The following is a 19343-nucleotide window of genomic DNA, read 5'->3' on the forward strand; positions in this document are numbered from 1 at the left end:
CTTCCTGACTTCTAAGAAACCTCAATTAAACCTCTTTATAAGCTGGTTCCCTTGAGCAGCCTCAGGGATGGAACAGAGAGTGGAGTTGTGTGGTTAATACAAAGGTGTCTCTCTCAATCAAACACAGACGCTAAGGATCCTATTTTAAAAGGTACAAAGCAAACCTGATTCCCTCTGAGACCACGGTCTTGTATGACCATGTCAGAGAAAGAGTTAAGCTTCTTGTTCCTCTTTGGAACATCATGCAAATAGAAATGTTAAGCACAGAAAATGCAGCAGCTTTGGAGTTGTGTCATAAATCACAAGCATGGGCAGCAGCCTTTCTTCCGGCAGTTTTAAAGTTTATTATGTTCTGACTCATGTAGTCAAGGATGACATCAGCGCAAACGCAGTTATGATATATAAGATGATGACAACCCTGGCTGATGCCCACTTTTAGCTTCCTGTTTCTGAAAGTTGAAATATGCCCTTTCTCCCTCCAAATAGAGTAAATTCGCATTGACTCAGAAGACACCTTTCCAAATAAGGTATCAGACTTTATGGAGGTTATTTCTCTTGAAGGCAGTGAGTACTATCACTGGCCCAGCTGGCTGCTCCACTCACGAAGAATTCTTCAGAGTGTGACTGAGGCTAGGAGCCCCTTCCCAGTTGTGGATCTTGCTATAGGGTACTGTAAAACTAAACAGATGGCCAGGCACAGTGGGTGACACCTGTAATCCCAGCACTTTGGGAGGCTGAAAGAATCGCTGGAGGCCAGGAGTTTGAGAACAGCCTGGGAAACATAGAAAAGCCCGTCTCTACAAAAACTTTAAAAACTTAGCCAGGTGTGGTGGTGGGCACCTGTGATCCCAGCTGCTTGGGAGGCTGAGGTGGAGGATCACCCTAGCCCAGGAATTTCAGGCAGCAGTGAGCTATGATTATACCACTGCATGCCAGACTGGGTGACAGAGCAAGAACCTGTCTCTAAAATTAAAATCAAACTAAATAAATGAAAGTAGACAGAAACCAATCTGGCTGCCATTCACTTGAGCTATTTTATCATCTTCATAAACCCAAAAGGTCTGAAAGGAAAGTTAACAGCTACCAGGCCTCTCTCAGAGGTGCCCATGATCAAGACTGTAGATGCTTATCTTCAAGGTGGCCACCATCAATTCTTTTCTCCCTACAGACATGTGTTCCCCCACCAAGAGGTGGAGACTGTTTCTGAGTGCAGGGATAAATAGAAAATATTTCCCAAGGCATTCGCTCATAGGCGAGTCCTCCAGGCTATCATGAGCTTTCTTCCACCACAGCACTTACCTCGTTATGTGTAACTCTTCTATGCTCACAAGACTGCAGGCTGCTTGAGAGTCCCAAGCACAAAGTCTGGGAGTTGGTGGGCAGCATAGCACAGTGATGAACTCCAGGGGTTTGGAAGATACTCCATACCGCATTCAAATCCAGACTCTCCCACTGAGTTTTAGAAGTATGACTTTAGACAAGATTTGACTTCTCTAATTCTTAGTTTCTCCATCTGCAAAAAAGGAGGTAAGAATATCTCATAGTGTTGTGTTGTGCGAGCATTAGATGAGAGACTGTGTGCCAATCGCTCGGCACAGGGCCTGGCATGGCAAAGCCTTCACTGGGTGGTAGCTGTTATTATTAGGTACTCACCACATGTTATAGAACAAATGAACACATGTCTAACCTCTCTCTGGCACTATGAGATGGCTTCTTGTATTTCTCTTCTATCACCCCCTTTAACTGATTGCTTTCACTTTAGCTAAACAGTATTATTACCTGGGAAGTCTTAAAAAGTCAGATACCAAAAATAAATAATAATTTTTAAATCATTCACACACACACACACACACACACACACCCCATTCTGATATCCAGGTTGCCTTTCAGGCCAATGAAATCAGAAGATCTGGAGGTGAGACACAGGCATGAGGAGCTTTCATAGCCCTACGTGACCCCAGCACGCAGCCAAGGTTGAGCACCACCCCCTTAAATGGAGGCATTCTCAAGCCCCAGCCTTTGGACCTCTGCTCTTCCTCATCCCTGTGGGATCACACCCCTCTCATGGCCCCACTGCCTTCCCCTAGGCTGGTGACTCTCAGGACTCTCCTCTGGACCTATCTCCTCTTCCAAGCGCCAAATATGCATTTCCCTCTGCTGCCTGGCCCCTTTTTTTTTTTTTTTTTTTTTTTGAGACAAGGTCTCGCTCTGTTCCCAGGCTGGAATGCAGTGGCGCCATCTCGGCTCACTGCAACCTCCGCCTCCCGGGTTCAAGCGATTCTCCTCCCTCCACCTCCCAAGTAGCTGGAACTACAGGCAGCCACCACCATGCCCAGCTAATTTTTATATTTTTAATAGAGACAGGGTTTCGCCATGTTGGCCAGGATGATCTCGATCTCTTGAACTCGTGATCTGCCCGCCTCAGCTTCCCAAAATGCTGGGATTATAGACATGAGCCACCCCGCTCGGCTGTCTGGCCCTTGCATCTGGACAGCTCACAACACTTTGAATCAACAAATCCAAAACAGAAGTCTCTGTCTTTCATCTCCACCCTGAACCTACCTCCCTTGTGAGTTTCCCATTTCAGTTAAGGAAAAGGACAGATTCCTAAGTGCTCAACCTGAAATCACAAAATCATGTCTTTCTCTCCTAGGTCTGAAAGGATGGGCTTGGCCAATTGAAAGCCCATCTCCCTATTCACTTTCATCACTGAAAGGAGGATTTCCAAGTCATGGAATCTATTATGTCAGTGCTGACAGCATCATTATCTGCTGTGCCAAGAGGAGCCACAGCACAGGATTAAGAACAAATTCTGGAGCCACGTTTCTCAGATTTCACTTCTAGCTCTGCCACTTATCACCTGTATAAACTTGAGCAAGATGCCTAACTACTTTGCTTAGCTCCTCCATTTGTAAAGTGGAAATAATAAAAGTACCAACTTACAGGGTTATCATGAGGATTAAATGACTTAATATTTTAACCTTAGAATAGTATCTGGTAAATGGTACTAAGCACTGTGTAAGTGCTTGTTAAATAAATAGGGAATCTGAGTATGTGTTAAAACCACCTAACAGCATGTAAATCCCCTCAGGGAAAAAATAATGTCTTATTTGTCTAGAATACAATAAGCATTCAAAAAATATGTGAGTGCTGATTGCTGGTGGTAGAAGTGGAAATTGGTACATTTCTGGAGGAATGTTAGATATATCAAAATTTGTAACACAACTATTCTTTGATCCAGTAATTCCAACTCAGAACGTTTTCTATGGACATAACTAAAAAGCATGAAAAGACGCATCTATAAGGATACTCATTGCAATGCTGTTTATAGTAGCAAAAAATAATAATAATAAACAGCCTTAATGTCTGTTAATAGAGAATCAGTTACATAAACCATGAGACACATATACACCATAACTGGCTCCATCATCTTTTAACAGCTGCATGATATTCCATTGTATATGTGTCTCATGGTTTATGTAACTGATTCGCTACTAACAGACATTGACTTTTTTTTTTACTACTATAAACAGCATTGCAATAAATATCCTTATAGATGTGTCTTTTCACACTTTTTAGTTACATAATCCCAGCACTTTGGGAGGCCAAGGTGTGAGGATTGCTTGAGACCAGGAGTTCAAAACCAGCCTAGGCTATATAGTGAAACCCTCCCACTCCTATCTCTACAAAAAAGTTTTAAAAATTAGCCAGGCATGGTAGCGTGCACCTGTAGCCACAGTTACTTGGGAGGCTGAGGTGGGAGGATCGTTTGAGTCTTAGAGTTCAAGGCTTGCAGTTGCCCTCCTGCCTGGGTGACAGAGCAAGACTTGTCTCAAAAAAAAATGCTAATATCTGTATTTTGAGGACATGAAAATGTCTAAGATATATCATTAAGCTGTAAAAGCAGGCTACATGACAAGTACAGTTTGATTTTTTTGCACATACATGTATATGTACTTACATATAGATAAAAAAACATGAGAAAGATGTCAATGTAAAAATAAATTTAAAATTAGAGGGAAAAATCAGAAAGAATGCATATTAAATGTTAAAGTTATTACATCTGGGCAGTAAGATTATGGGCATTTGCATAGTTTTTAGTCTTTATAAAATGATATATTAATGTGCTTTCGATTGAAATAATTCATGTATTGAAAAAAGAAAACAGCCCCCTCAACCTTCTGATCACTCACACCAAGTAGTATTGTAGTATTCCCCAGATGCAGTCAAAGAGTTTGAGGTGTGAACTTCCTAAACGTGTGTGTGTGTGTGTGTGTGTGTGTGTGTGTGTGTGTGTTCTTAATCCTGAGTTCTAATTTGGTTGCATTGTGGTCTGAGAGACTGTTATGATTTCTGTTCTTTTGCATTTGCTGACGAGTGTTTCACTTCCAATTATGAGGTCAATTTTAGGATAAGCGCAATGTGGTGCTGAGAAGAATGTTTATTCTGTTGATTTGGGGTGGAGAGTTTTGTAGATGTCTATTAGGTCTGCTTGGTCCAGAGCTGAGTTCGAGTCCTGGATACCCTTGTGAATTTTCTGTCTCACTGATCTAATGTTGACAGCGAGGTGTTAAAGTCTCTCACTAGTATTATGTAGGAGACTGAGTTTCTTTCCAGGTCTCTAAGAACTTGCTTTATGTATCTGGGTGCTCCTGTATTGGGTGCATATATGTTTAGGATAGTTAACTCTTCTTGTTGCATTGATCCCTTTACCAGTATCTAATGCCCTTCTTTGTCTTTTTTGATCTTTGTTGATTTAGTCTGTTTTATCAGAGATTAGGATTGCAACCCTTTTTTTCTTTTTTTCTTTTTTCTTTTTTTTTTTTTTTTTTGCTTTTTGCATTCCATTTGCTTGATAAATCTTCCTCCATCCCTTTATTTTGAATCTATGTATGTCTTTGCATGTGAGATGGGTCTCCTGAATACAGTACACCGATGGGTCTTGACTCTATGCAATTTGTCAGTCTGTGTCTTTTAATTGGAGCATTTAGCTCATTTACATTTAAGGTCAATATTGTTAAGTTTGAATTTGATCCTGTCATTATGATGCTAGCTGGTTATTTTGTCCATTAGTTGATGCAGTTTCTTCACAGTGTCGATGGTCTTTACAATCTGGTATTTTTTTGCAGTGGCTGGTACCAGTTTTTCCTTTCCGTATTTAATGCTTCCTTCAGGAACTCTTCTAAGGCAGGCCTGGTGGTGACAAAAATCCCTCAGCATTTGCTTGTCTGTAAAGGGCTTTATTTCTCCTTCACTTATGAAGCTTAATTTGACTGGATATGAAATTCTGGGTTGAAAATTCTTTTCTTTAGGAAGGTTGAATATTGGTACCCACTCTCTCCTGGCATGTAGGGTTTCTGCAGAGAGATCTGCTGTTAATCTGATAGACTTCCCATTGTGGGTAACCCGACCTTTCTGTCTGGCTGCCCTTAACATTGTTTCCTTCATTTCAACCTTATCGAATCTGATGATTATGTGTATCGGGGTTGCTCTTCTCAAGGAGTATCTTTGTTGTGTTCTCTGTATTTCCTGAATTTGAATGTTGACTTGTCTTGCTAGGTTGAGGAAGCTCTCCTGGATGATATCCTGAAGTGTCTTTTCCAGCTTGGTTCCATTCTCCCCGTCACTTCCAGGTACACCAATCAAACGTAGTTTTGGTCTTTTCACATAGTCCCATATTTATTGGAGGCTTTGTTGATTCTTTTTCATTCTTTTTCTTCTCTAATCTTGTCTTCATGCTTTTTCATTACATTGGTCTTCAATCTCTGATATCCTTTCTTCTGCTTGATTGATTTGGCTATTGATACTGGTGTATGTTTCATGAAGTTCTCGTGCTGTGTTTTTCAGCTCCCTCGGGTCATTTATATTATTCTCTAAACTGGTTATTCCAGTTAGCAGTTCCAGTAACCTTTTATCAAGGTTCCTAACTTCCTTGCAGATCAGAGGAGTTTATTACTCACCTCCTGAGGCCTACTTCTGCCAATTCATCACACTCATTTTTCATCCAGTTTTGTTCCCTTGCTGGTGAAGAGTTGTGATCCTTTGGAGGAGAAGACGTGTTCTGGTTTTTGGCATTTCCAGACTTTTTGCACTGGTTTTTCCTCATCTTCGTGGATTTTGTCTACCTTCGGTCTTTGATGTTGGTGATCTTCAGATGTGGGTTTTGAGTGGTCCTCCTTTTTGTTGATATTGATGCTATTGCTTCCTGTTTGTTAGTTTTCCTGCTAACAATCACGCCCCTCTTCTGCAGGTCTGCGGGCATTTGCTGAAGGTCCACTCCAGACCCTGTTTGCCTCGGTATCACCAGCAGAGGCTGCAGAACAGCAAAGATTGCTACTCCTTTCTCTGGAAGCTTTGTCCCAAAGGGGCATCTGCCAGAGGCCAGCCAGAGCTCTCCTGTAAGAGGTGTCTGTCCACCCCTGCTGGGAGGTGTCTCCCCACCAGCAGGCACGGGGTTCAGGGACCCACTTGAGGAGGCAGTCTGTCCCTTAGCAGAACTCGAGTGTGGTGCTGGGAGGTCCGTTCCTTTCTTCAGAGCCAGAAGGCAGGAACATTTAAGTCTGCTGAGGGTGTACCCACAGCCGCCCCTTACCCCAGCTGCTCTGTCCCAGGAAGATGGTGAGTTTTATCTATAAGCCCCTGACTGGGGCTGCTGCCTTTCTTTCAGAGATGCCCTGCCCAGAGAGGAGGAATCTAGAGAGGCAGTCTGGCTACAGTGTCTTTGCCAAGCTGTGGTGGGCTCTGCCCAGTTCAAACTTCCTGGGGCTTTGTTTACACTGTAAGGGGAAAACCACCTACTCAAGCCTCAGTAATGACAGACGCCCCTCCCCCACCAAGCTTGAGCTTCCTATGTCGACTTTAGAGTGCTGTGCTGGCAGCGAGAATTTCAAGTCTGTGGATCTTAGCCTGCTAGGCTCTGTCGGGTTGGGATCCGCTGAGCAAGACTACTTGGATCCCTGGCTTCAGCCCCTGTCCAGTGAATGGTTCTGTCTCACTGGCATTCCAGGTGCCACTGGGGTACAAAAAAAAACCCCTGCAGCTAACTTGCTGTCTGCCCAGATGGCCACCTGACTTTATGCTTGAAACCCAGGGCCCTGGTGATATAGGCACCCAAGGGAATCTCCTGGTCTGTGAGTCACGAAGACAGTGGAAAAGTGTACTGTCTCGTGGCACAGTCCCTCATGGGTTCCCTTGGTTAGCAGAGGGACTTCTCCAACCCCTTCTGCTTCCCGGGTGAGCTGACTCCCCCGACTCCGCTTCAGCTCACCCTCTGTGCGCTGCACCCACTGTCTAACCAGTCCCAGTAAGATGAGCCCGGTACCTCAGTTGGAAATACAGAAATCACCCACCTTATGCCTTGGTCTCGCTGGGAGCTGCAGGCCGGAGCTGTTCTTATTCAGCCATCTTGCCCTGGAATTCCCCTGTATAAAGTTTTTCTAAGCTTTCAGATTCAAATAAAATTGGCAACTTTCCTTCCACAACCTCCTAGAAGACCAAGGCCCTTTCTAAGATTTCTGTGAATCCCCGAAGACATACATTTCTGTGACCTCCACTGGCTTTGAATCCTGGTCTTACCTCTGTCTTGTTTGTGAATTTCCTTCCCCACCTCTTCTTTCCTCTGCACTCACTGATCCTAATGGGGCTAGGGTAAACACACCTGATAGCAATCATTTAAGCACACTCTTAGAACGACCCTGTATGGCAGATGCACCTGAATGGTGTTCCGAGCTAGAGAATCCAAGAGTAGCCAACCTGGAGATTCATTCCTTATCTAAGATAAGCATCTGAGTCCCTGGCTCATCTGGTGAAACATGGGCTGTATAGGAGATTGAGACCCTGAGTTTTGGGTTAAATGAAGATTGCCAGGTGGAGGTTGTTGGACGGAGGGTAGTAAATGAAAATGCTGCATAAACTGCATGAGGACATTTGCAGGTAGTTGCTGTTTTCCTGCACAGCATGCAGCTGCTGGGGCCTGCAGTCATCTTGTCCAGCCCGCTGCCACTGCACTGTCTCCCTTGTATGGAAGCCCCTAATGAGACCCCATGTCTCATTTGCTGGTTCTGAGTGTCTTCTTCAGCCTCTTGAGCCTGGTATCTTCCCTACTGAGGTTGATAGAGGCTCAGCACAACGATGCGCAACAAAGTTTTGTTCGTTTGTTTGTTTGTTTGTTTATTGTATTTGGGCTCTGGGGTACATGTGCACATCCTGCATCCTGCAGGATTATTGCATAGATACATACATGCCATGGTGGTTTGCTGTCTCCATCCCCTGCCCCCCACCATTGCCTTTATCAGGCATTTCTCCCAGTGTTATCCCTCCCCCTCCTCCCTGCCCCCCCCCACTGTCCCCCGCTCCTTTCCCCTCCACCCCCCAACCTAGCCCTGTGAGTGTTGTTACCTTCCCTGTGCCCAAGTGTTTTCATCGTTCATCACCCACCTATGAGTGAAAACATGTGGTGTTTGATTTTCTGTTCTTGTATCAGTTTGCTGAGAATGGTGGTTTCTAGGTTTATCCATGTCTCTACAAAGAACATGAACTCATCGTTTTTTATGGCTGCATAGTATTCCATGGTATATATGTGCCACATTTTTTTTGTCCAGTCTATCATCAATGGCCATTTGAGTTGGTTCCAGGTCTTTGCTATAGTAAACAGTGCTGCAATGAACATACATGTGCATGTGTCTTTATGAGAGAATGATTTATAATCCTTTGGATATATACCCAGTAATGGGATTGCTGGGTCAAATGCAATTTCTATTTTTAGATCCTTGAGGAATCACCACACTGTCTTCCACAATGGTTGAACTAAATTTACACTCCCACCAACAGTGAAAAAGTGTTCCTTTTTCTCCACATCCTCTCCAGCATCTGTTGTCTCCAAATTTTTTAATGATCACTATTCTAACTAGTGTGAGATGGTATCACAATGTAGTTTTCATTTTCATTTCTCTAATGACCAATCATGATAAGCATTTTTTCATGTTTTTTGGCCACATAATTGTCTTCTTTTGAAAAGTGTCTGTTCATATCCTTTGCCCACTTTTGAATGAGTTTGTTTTTTTTCCTGTAAATCTGCAGTAATTCTTTGTAGATTCTGGATATTAGCCCTTTGTCTGATGGGTAGATTGTGAAAATTTTTTCCCATTCTGTTGGTTGCCGGTTTACTCTAATGATTGTTTCCTTTGCTATGCAGAAGCTCTTTAGTTTAATTAGGTCCCATTTGTCTACTTTGGCTTTTGTTGCCATTGCTTTTGGTGTTTTGGTCATGAAGTCCTTGCCTGTGCCTATGTCCTGAATGGTTTTGCCTAGGTTTTCTTCTAAGGTTTTTATGGTATTAGTTCTCATGTTTAAATCTTTAATCCATCTGGAGTTAATTTTTGTATAAGATGTAAGGAAGCGGTCCAGTTTCAGCTTCCTGCATATGTCTAGCCATTTTCCCAACACCATTTGTTAAACAGGGAATCCTTTCCCCATTGCTTGCTTTTGTCATGTTTGTCAAAGATCAGATGGTTGTAGATGTGTGGCATTGCCTCCAAGCCCTCTGTTCTGTTCCATTGGTCTATATCTCTGTTTTGGTACCAGTACCATGGCGTTTTGATTACTGTAGCCCCGCAGGATAGTTTGAAGTCAAGTAGCATGATGCCTCCAGCTTTGTTCTTTTTGCTTAGGATTGTCTTGGCTGTGTGGGCTCTCTTTTTGTTCCGTATGAATTTTAAAGTGGTTTTTTCCAGTTCTGTGAAGAAGGTCAATAATAGCTTGATGAGGATAGCACTGAATCTACATATTACTTTGGGCAGTATGGCCATTTTCACAATATTGATTCTTCCTAACCATGAGCATGGAATGTTTTTCCATCTGTTTGTTTCCTCTCTTATTTCCTTGATCAGTGGCTTGTAGTTCTCCTTGAAGAGATCTTTTACCTCCTTTGATAGTTGTATTCCTAGGTATTTTGTTCTCTTTGTAGCAATTGTGAATGGGAATTTGCTTATGATTTGGCTCTCTGTCTGTTATTGGTGCATAGGAATGCTTGTGATTTCTGCACATTGATTTTGTATCCTGAGACTTTGCCAAAGTTGCTTATCAGCTTAAGGAGGTTTGGGGCTGAGACGATGGGGTCTTCTCAATATATAATCATGTCTTCTTCAAATAGAGACAATTTGACTTCTTTTCCTAACTGAAAACCTTTATTTCTCTTTTTTACCTAATTGCTCTGGGTAGAACTTCCAATACTATATTGAATAGGAGTGGTGAGAGAGGGCATCCTTGTCTAGTGCCAGTTTTTAAAGGGAATGCTTCTAATTTTTGCCCATTGAGTATGATATTGGTTGTGGGTTTGTAGTAAATAGCTTTTATTGTTTTGAGATACGTTCCATCAATACCTAGTTTATTGAGTTTTTAGCATAAAGGGCTGTTGAATTTTGTCAAAGGCCTTCTCTGCATCTTTTGAGATAATCATGTGGTTTTTGTCTTTGGTTCTGTTTATGTGGTGAATTATGTTTATAGATTTGCATTTGTTGAACCAGCCTTGCATCCCTGGGATGAAGCTGACTTGATCGTGGTGGATAAGCTTTTTGATGTGCTGTTGGATTCAGTTTGCCAGTATCTTATTGAGGATTTTTGCATCGATGTTCATCATGGATATTGGCCTGTAGTTTTCTTTTTAGTTGTGTCTCTGCCAGATTTTGATATCGGGATAATGTTGGTCTCATAGAAAGAGTTAGGCAGGATTTCCTCTTTTTGTATTGTTTGGAATAGTTTCAACAGGAGTGGTACCAGCTCCCCTTTGTACCTCTGGTAGGATTCAGCTGTGAACCCATCTGGACCTGGGCTTTTTTTGGTTGGTAGGCTATTGATTGCTGCCTCAACTTCAGACTTTGTTATTGGTCTATTCAGGGTTTCAACTTCTTCTTGGCTTAATCTTGGGAGTGTGCAGGTGTCCAGGAATTTATCCATTTCTTTCAGATTTACTGGTTTATGTGCATAGGTTGTTTGTAGTAATCTCTGATGGTATTTTGTATTTCCAAGGAATCAGTTGTGATGTCCCCTTTATCGTTTTTTATTACATCTGTTTGATTCTTCTCTCTTTTATTAATCTAGCTAGCAGTCTGTCTATTTTGTTGATCTTTTCAAAAAACCAGCTCCTGGATTTACTGATTTTTTGAAGGTATTTTTGTGTCTCTATCTCCTTCAGTTCTGCTCTGATCTTAGTTATTTCTTGTCTTCATGTAACAGAGTTTTTGTGGTTTTTTTTCTGATTTTGCCCAAATCACTCCCATAGAGGTAGAAGGATTTACTGAGTATTTGATGCAATGACTGGACACTTATTTCACAGCAAAATAACCTGTAACTTAAAAATCCCCATTCTTTTTTTTATTTCTATTTCAGGGTCAGGAGTACATGTGCAGGTTTGTTACCTAGGTTAACTGGTATCACGGAGGTCTGTTGTACAGATTTTTTGTCACCCAGGTTGCTAAACCTGGTACCCAACAGTAAGGTAGCCAGTTTTGACAGGTTCAAAATTTCAGTGAAGGAAGTAACTGTGGATGTGGTAGAAACAGCAAGAGAACTGGAATTAGTAGTGAACACGAAGATGTGACTGGATTGCTGCAATCTCGTGATCAAATTTGAATGGATGAGGAGTTGTTTCTTATGGATGAGCAAAGAAAGTGGTTTCTTGAGACGAGGTTTACTCCTGGTGAAAATGCCATGAACGTTGTTGTAATGACAACAAAGGATTTTAAACTATCGAAGAAACTTAGTTGATAAAGCAGTGGCAGGGTACCCAATAGTGCCAGGTTTAGTACCTCGGTGACAACAGAATCAGTACAACAAGATTATTATGTTTTTCTGCTCCTCTCCCTCCTCCCACCCTCTACTCTCAAGGAGTTCCCAATGTCTGTTGTTCACTTCTTTGTGTCCATGAGGTCTCCTCATTTAGCTTTCTCTTATAAGTAAGAACATGCTCTATTTAGTTTTCTGTTTCTGTATTAGTTTGCTAAGGATAATGGCCTCTGGCTCCATCATGTTACTGCAAAAGACATGATCTTGTTCTTTTTCATGGCTGCATAGTATTCATGGTACATATGTACCACATTTTTTGTACAGTCTGTCACTGATGGGCATTTACGTTGATTCCATGTCTTTGCTATTGTGAATAGTGCTGCAATGAACATTCGTGTGCATATGTTTTTATGGTAGAATGATTTTTATTCTTCTGGGTATATACGCAGTAGTGGTTTTGCTGGGTCAAATGGTAGTCCTGTTTTTAGCTCTTAGAGGAATCACCACACTGCTTTCCACAATGGTTGAACTAATTTAAACTCTACTAACAGTGCACAAGTATTCCCTTTTCTCTACAACCTTGCCAACATCTGTTACTTTTTGACTTTTTAATAATAGCCATTCTGACTGGTGTGAGACGCTATATCTCATTGTGGTTTCGATTTGCATTTCTCTAATGATCATGATATTGAGCTTTTTTTCATTTGCTTGTTGGCCACGTGTATGTCTTCTTTAGCAAAGTGTCTGTTCATGTCTTTGGCCCACTTTTTGATGGGATTGTTAGGTTTTTTTTCTTGTAAATTGTTTAAGTTCCTTGTAGATGCTGGATATGAGACCTTTGTGGGATGCTTAGCTTGCAAATGTTTCCTCTTATTCTACAGGTTGTTTACTCTGTTAACCCTGTTGATAGTTTGGTTTGCTGTACAGAAGCTCTTAGGTTTAATTAGATCCCATTTGTCAATTTTTGTTTTTGCTGCAATTTTTTTAGCATCTTCATCATGAATTCTTTGCTCATTCCTATATCCAAGGTGGTATGCCTAGGTTGCCTTCCAGAGTTTTTATAGTTCTGGGTTTTCCATTTAAGTCTTTAATCCATCTTGAGTTTATTTCTGTATATGGTATGAGGAAGAAGTCCATTTTCAATCTTCTGCATATGGCTAGTCACTCAACCTAGCACCATTTATCAAACAAGGAGTTCTTGCTTGCTTTGTCGAAGATCAGATAGCCATAGGTGTGTGGCCTTATTTCTGGGCTCTGTATCCCCATTCTCAAAAATCCTCCAGTACCACTCCCATCCCCCACAATGGAAATTTCTCCTCACCTCTTTTTTCAACAGTCTAGAGACTCCATCCAGCTAGGTTTCTTGAGCTTTCTGTAGCTCCCAAGACCCGTGTCATATTTACTCGCATTTGAGAGCTTACAAACTGTTCAACAAAAGGCCATGTTCTCTAGGCCTCATCCTTAAAGTGACTTATTAGAGACCCCAAAACACACTGTATAACCGAAGCATTCAGATGCTTCCCCAGAGGGCATCCCCAAGGCAGAAGTGGTGGCTCAGATCATTCCGCAGAGCACTGCGTGGGTGACGTCTTCCTCTCTCACTCCAGAGGAACTATAAATAATTCTAGATAAAGAGTGAATTTCTTTCACCCTAAGAAAGCTGATTTTTTTTAAATAAAAAGAAAATAATAAGTAAAGGGTGAATTTCTAACTCTTCCTGTTCAGACATCCCTCCTGTTTCACTGTCTTTAGAGGGGTTTCTTCCTACCACTGTCATTAAGTAATGTTATCTCAATGCCCAGAAGCCTCAGCTCAGTCAACCAATTCCAGGGGCCCCATATTTAGCTTACATCATGAGGGAATTGGGAGGGACGCCCCTATGGGATGTTAAAACTCCTTTGAGATGAACCTCACCACGAGGGTGGTGGGTGCAGGTACACTGTCAGAGAGCCAAGTACTCCTGGTCTGAGGGCCCGAAATTTCCCTCGGGTGAAAGGAGGCAAAGGAGGCCTCTGAAAATTGCTCTGAAGAGTCAGCATCTAGAGATACAGGATTTCTTTAAAGCTGAAGTCTTTGTCAAAAGACATGCTTGGACTGATGGAAAATCCCTACCCAGCCCGCCTGCCAAGGCAGAAGCCCAAGGAGACTGGCTGACGCAGCAGAGAAAGAAATTAGGGGTGCAACGGACTCCCTGGTAGAAGCTGTGTGCCATCAGGCTCAGGGGAAATTCTAAGGAAGAGCAATGCAGGGCCTGGAGAGGATCATTGTACTGTGTGGTTAGACACGTTCTGGAGATGTTATTACAAAACTGGCAGGGCCCTGAAGCAGGGGAGCAGGAACTAACAGCCAGTCTCCCAGCAGCTGCCTCGAAGCTTCAAATGCCTCAGTCCCTGTGGCTGGCTGCCTAACACCATTCAAACAGGCAGCTAGAAATGCAGAGGGAAGCGGGGACTCAGACACTAAATGCTGACTATGTTCCGACAGATAGGAGAAATGTTGTCCTCTTAAGTGTGTCAAAGAACAGTTGCTGGAGACAGTGTGGGAACTGTGAGCCGGCTCCCAGAGAGAGGCCCACCCCATGTCCCCTGGGGGCATGACCAGGCCTCTGGGGTTCTGCCCCTAACATTCAAGGTTCAGGGGAGTGGGATAGCCCCCACCTCTGTCGGAGGGTTTCCAGCAGAGACCTAGGTGGAGTCAGCTCTCTTACTGATGGAGATGGGGTCAGCTCTCCTACTAATGGAGATAGCTACAAATTGCCCCTCAGTGCTTAGCAAAAAGAATGTGATAGATCCAGGAAAGAGCTAAGAATGTGCCAAGCACTCTCTAAGGGCCGGAGAGAGAAAAGTGAAAGGAAACACTCTGAAGAAGTGTTTCTGTGCTCTGAAGAAGGCTGAGGTCTCCTGGAGAGAGAGTTACACAGTGCAAATTAGAAAGCAGTAAAGTGAGGTCAGTGGCTGAGGCAGGTTCAGGAGCCCTCCAAAGCCAGAAGGGGTGTGCCTATGGCCCCCTGTGTTTACTCCTCAGTCACTGTATTTTCTGTCTCTCTCTCCTACTATACGGAGCATGCAGAGAGGAGGTACTATGCCCCAGCCAACACCATATCCCTGCTATGGCATCGTGCCTCACAGTGGCAGGTTCATTTATCTAAGTGAAAATTAAACACGGAACACATATGCTAGTTGGAAAGTAAAACCTGAGATATTCGCACGCTTGAGAAATAGGGTACATGGCAGGAATACAGAGAAGTGATCAGAAAGAGAGGCAACACCTAGCACAGTACTCAAACCGAAAGAGCTCTCCTCTCATTGGGAAGAGTAGATGAAAGAATGCCAGGTGTGGGTCAGAGGGCAGGGCTGCTGGTTCACCTGGGCTCCTGGCACAATGTGGGTCTGGTGGTTGACCTCCTCAGCCTCACTTCCATGGTCTCTAAAATGGGAAGAGCCACAGCCTCACTGCCCCCTAACTAACCTCATCAATTTGTGGTGAGGCTCACACAGTCAATGTAGAGACAGAGTATCACACAGTGCTATCAAGGGCTATTCAGGAGTCAGGAGCTGTTGGTCCTGTGCTTCCCATGGCATGGGCATGAAGGCCACAGCAGGCCTGGCAGCGGAAGTGGAAGCTCAGGAATAGGAGAGGAGAGTTGGCCGAGACCTCCCGCCAGCCTCTCTCATTAGCTCCCAGCTCATGCTGGATCCAAGGAATCCCCACAGTGCCCCTTCCTCCTCTTGGCCCTGGACCCCATGGACACCTCAGCAGACAAGAAGCATCTCTTCCTCAAGGAGAGAGGCCTGGCCCTTCCCCAGCCTGGGCAACTTGAGCTGAGCTGCCCTGGACCATGCCCATCTATCAGAAAATCCATTCCTGAATTACTTGACTGAGCCCACTGCATGGTGTAAATATCACTCAGCTATGACACTATGGTTTGAATCTCTGTCCCCTCCAAAACATACGTTGAAACGTAATCCCCAGTGTGGCAGTACTGAGCGATGGGGCTTTTAAGAGGTGATTGGGTCCCGAGGGCTCTGCTCTCATGAATGGATTAGTGAAGTCTCGGAGTCATGGTTATCCTGGGAGTGGGGCTGGTCGCTTTATAAGAAGAGGAAGAGAAAGCTGAGTGAGCACGCCCAGCCCCCTCACCATATAATGCCCTGCGTTACCTCAGGACTCCACAGAGAGTCACCACCAGCAAGAAGGCCTTGCCAGATGTAGCCCTTACACTTAGCCTCCATAACTGTAATAAATAAATTCCTTTTCTTTGTAAATTACTCAGCTTCGGGTATTCTGTTGTAATCAACAGAAAACAGACTAAGACACCTGGGGAGCTGCAAACCTCTGCTCAGGGCTCATCTCTGCCTCACTTGAGCTGTGTCACTTAGAGGTAGGCATCCCACTCCTGGGAACCCTGTTTCCACATATGCCAAGAAGGGGTTTCCAAGATTAGACTCTCTCAGTCTCAGCACCATTGATATTTCAGGTCAGATGACTCCATATTGTGGGGAGCTATCCTGTGTATGTTGAGTCTGGCCTCGACCCACCAGAGGCTAGTAGCATGCACCCAGCCCCATCATGACAGCCAAAAACGTTTCCAGACATTACCAAATCCCCACAGTTGAGAACAACTAACCTCACTGCTTCCTTCAGGCCTCCGACCTGCTTGGACCTCTCCAGCCCAGGCACTATGCCTTAGTACAGGCTTCCTTTGCTTGAGAAAAACACCCCCTCGTATCAACTGCCACCTCCTCTTTAACAGCCAAACCCAAAACAAAGGCATTCTCCTCTCTCTGTGGGTTTCATCCGTTCCCTGCATTCTCCTATTCCATTTAAACAGTTGGAAATAGTTCAGGAATGGAAATCTGAGCAGAAAGGACCCAGCTGTCACATCACAGGGTTCAAGGGAAAAGAGAGATTTATAGAACGGCCTTGGAGTCAAGCAGATCTGAATCTGAATCCTGGCTCTGCTATGTGTCCTTCAGCAATTCACAGAACCTCTCCAAGCTTCGACTTCCTGTCTATAAAGTAGGAAAATAAAATAATTTCATGGGGCCCACATGAGGATTGAGCAAATGTGGAAGGGCCTGTTGCTCTGTGTCCTCCACCACAGTGGGCTCTGGATGTGTGGTCACTCCTGCCCTGCCCTGTAGTTGTGTTGATGGCAAGGAACTCAGTGATGGGGAGTCCCTCAGCTCTTTGACCTGATCCCTTCCTCAAACCTAAGCTGACACTGGATGGCTTTGCTCCATCTCTCCTGGCTGTGGCAGTGTGTGGCCAGAGGCTCTGGCCCATTTTCATGTGGCCTCAGCCATAGATGCCTGGTCCACGGGCCAGCTCCCCAGTAGAAAAGTCAGTCCTCATCCTGTGAGCGCTGCCACCAACAGGAAGCAATTAAGCCCATCTTCACGTTGTATGGATGCATCCGAACTAAGTGAGAAGAGCTGCCAGAGAATTCATTACTTGCCGAAAACAGAATCCTCTTAACCCTGCTTCATCTCCCTTTCTGCCCACCCTCCCCAGTCCTCACAGTTCAGTAATTTAATAGGAAGGAAGCAGAACCAACAGGAAACGGAGCTGCCTGTCTGTTTGCAATAAACACAGTGGAATCTCACTTCACAAAGAAATCCAGGAGCACAGGCTCAGCTATGAGTCCTGCCTACTGATGATGCCTCTCCCTTCCCGAATGCAGCAACGAGGCCCTCCCCAAGACCAGGAGAGGCATGCAGAGAAAGCACATGAATTTCGCAGTGTGTGTGTGACGTTGGCGTGTCTGCTCAGCCTTCTCTCTGTCAGACAGAAAACATCAGAGCAGACCAAGAACTTCTGGAGGCCTTGAGCAAGTGAACTGCTCTATGTCTCAATGCCTCATTTGTTAAGTAGAGGTAAGAGTACGTTACCATATAAGGTGATTGTGAGGATTGAGTGAGTTAATAGATAAAGTACTTAAGACAGTACCTGGGATGTACTTAGTACTTTATAAGTATGCCATGTTTTTGTTGTCATCATCTTCATTATTATCCTCAGTCTCTGTTTCTAGTTATTTGGGGAACCCAGAGATAAACGAGATCTAACACAGCACTATCATCCAAGCGTTCATGATTATAATCACAGTCAAAGCCAGTGTTGATTGAGAACTGACTACGTGTATGTTTCTTCAGTCTTTACAGCCATCCTATGTGACTGGCATCTTTATTATCTCCATTTTATAGAAAAGAAAACAGGCTTAGGGAGTTTGGGAGACCTATCCAAGGACACTAATGAGCGAAGGAGCCACTAGATGTCACATCCAATTTGTCTTAGGTCTGTTCACTCCAGAGCAGGCGTCCCCAAACTTTTTACACAGGGGGCCAGTTCACTGTCCCTCAGACTGTTGGAGGGCCGCCACATACTGTGCTCCTCTCACTGACCACCAGTGACAGAGGTGCCCCTTCCTGAAGTGCGGCGGGGGGCCGGATAAATGGCCTCAGGGGGGCGCATGCAGCCTGCGGGACGTAGTTTGGGGACGCCTGTTCCAGAGCCTGAATGTCACTGGGTGGCATGCATGGCCTGCACTTCCCAGCTCTTTCATAAATTTCTGAAACACAGAGCACATTTCTTGCCACAATGGGGTCGCAAACAAGGGAAAGTGACTGCCTAACTTAAGCAATGAGTGATCCCTGGAAAGGCGAGCAGAGGATCTGGGAATCCACTGGAAGGCTGGGGCCCAGGCCTGGATGTTGCTAGGGGGCACAGACAGTTCTGGAAGCAGGAAGAACAGAAATGGTCCTACCACAGGGGCAGCCAGATCCAGGAGACACCAATGGATGATGTTTACAACCTTTTCCCATTTGCTCGAAATTCAAATTCTAGAGAAAAAAAAAAAAAGCATCTCTTCAGTAGGGTTTGGGTCACATGTCCCCCTCATGTTTATTGGAAGTCAGGGCTCTGCCAGACTAAAGCCACTGGACAAAAGGTAATTGTCCCAAAGGATACCGAGGCACGGTTAGGAATAAGATATGGATGCCAGAGGACCCCAAGGCATGCTTGCCAGCACCATGAGGCTCTCAAGAGTTTTCACATCACGGCACAAGAGGAACAGAGTGAGTCCTCAGATGGGGGGTAAGTCGAGTTATCTTGGAAAGCTAAATAAGAATCTTAATGTGCTAGAGTTTGAAGGAATCTTGGAATTATCTCATCCAGCCTCCCCTTCTCCCCTTGTTTTCACAGACAAGGAAAGAAAAAATGGTGGGTTACCAGAACCCCACCAAGTGTTGGTGGCAGAGCCAGGACAAAAAGGACTCTGTAGCCCATCAGTGCCTCTTCCACAGAAATACTGACCATATGCTACTCTCCAGAAGCACTGCCGCCCGTTCCAAGCACCAAGTCAGGCCCCCGTGCAGTCCCAGAGATCTCTCTGGGGTCAGTCATCTACTCTAGGGCCTACGCTTCCTGATAAGCCAGCCAGAGATGTCATTAGGGGAGGCAGAGAACCACAGAGAAAGGGGGAGCTCAGCCAGCCACAAGACACCCATCTGCACACACTGGATCTGAATATGAAGAAGAGTTGTTGCTCATGCCTTCACCTTCTC

At 44.3% G+C, this 19343-nt stretch overlaps 1 long non-coding RNA gene across 1 annotated transcript in view; it reads right to left on the bottom strand.

The window, feature by feature from the left end:
- Positions 1-280: 280 nt before the first annotated feature.
- LOC141581854 (uncharacterized) overlaps positions 281-19343 on the bottom strand; it is a 77154-nt gene continuing 58091 nt past the window's right edge. The window contains exon 3 of the long non-coding RNA XR_012514635.1: positions 281-1513. This is a non-coding gene — a long non-coding RNA (uncharacterized LOC141581854). The remainder of the gene's footprint in view (positions 1514-19343) is intronic.

This window comes from Saimiri boliviensis, chromosome 17 (genome assembly GCF_048565385.1).
Source record: "Saimiri boliviensis isolate mSaiBol1 chromosome 17, mSaiBol1.pri, whole genome shotgun sequence".
Classification (NCBI taxonomy): domain Eukaryota; kingdom Metazoa; phylum Chordata; class Mammalia; order Primates; family Cebidae; genus Saimiri; species Saimiri boliviensis.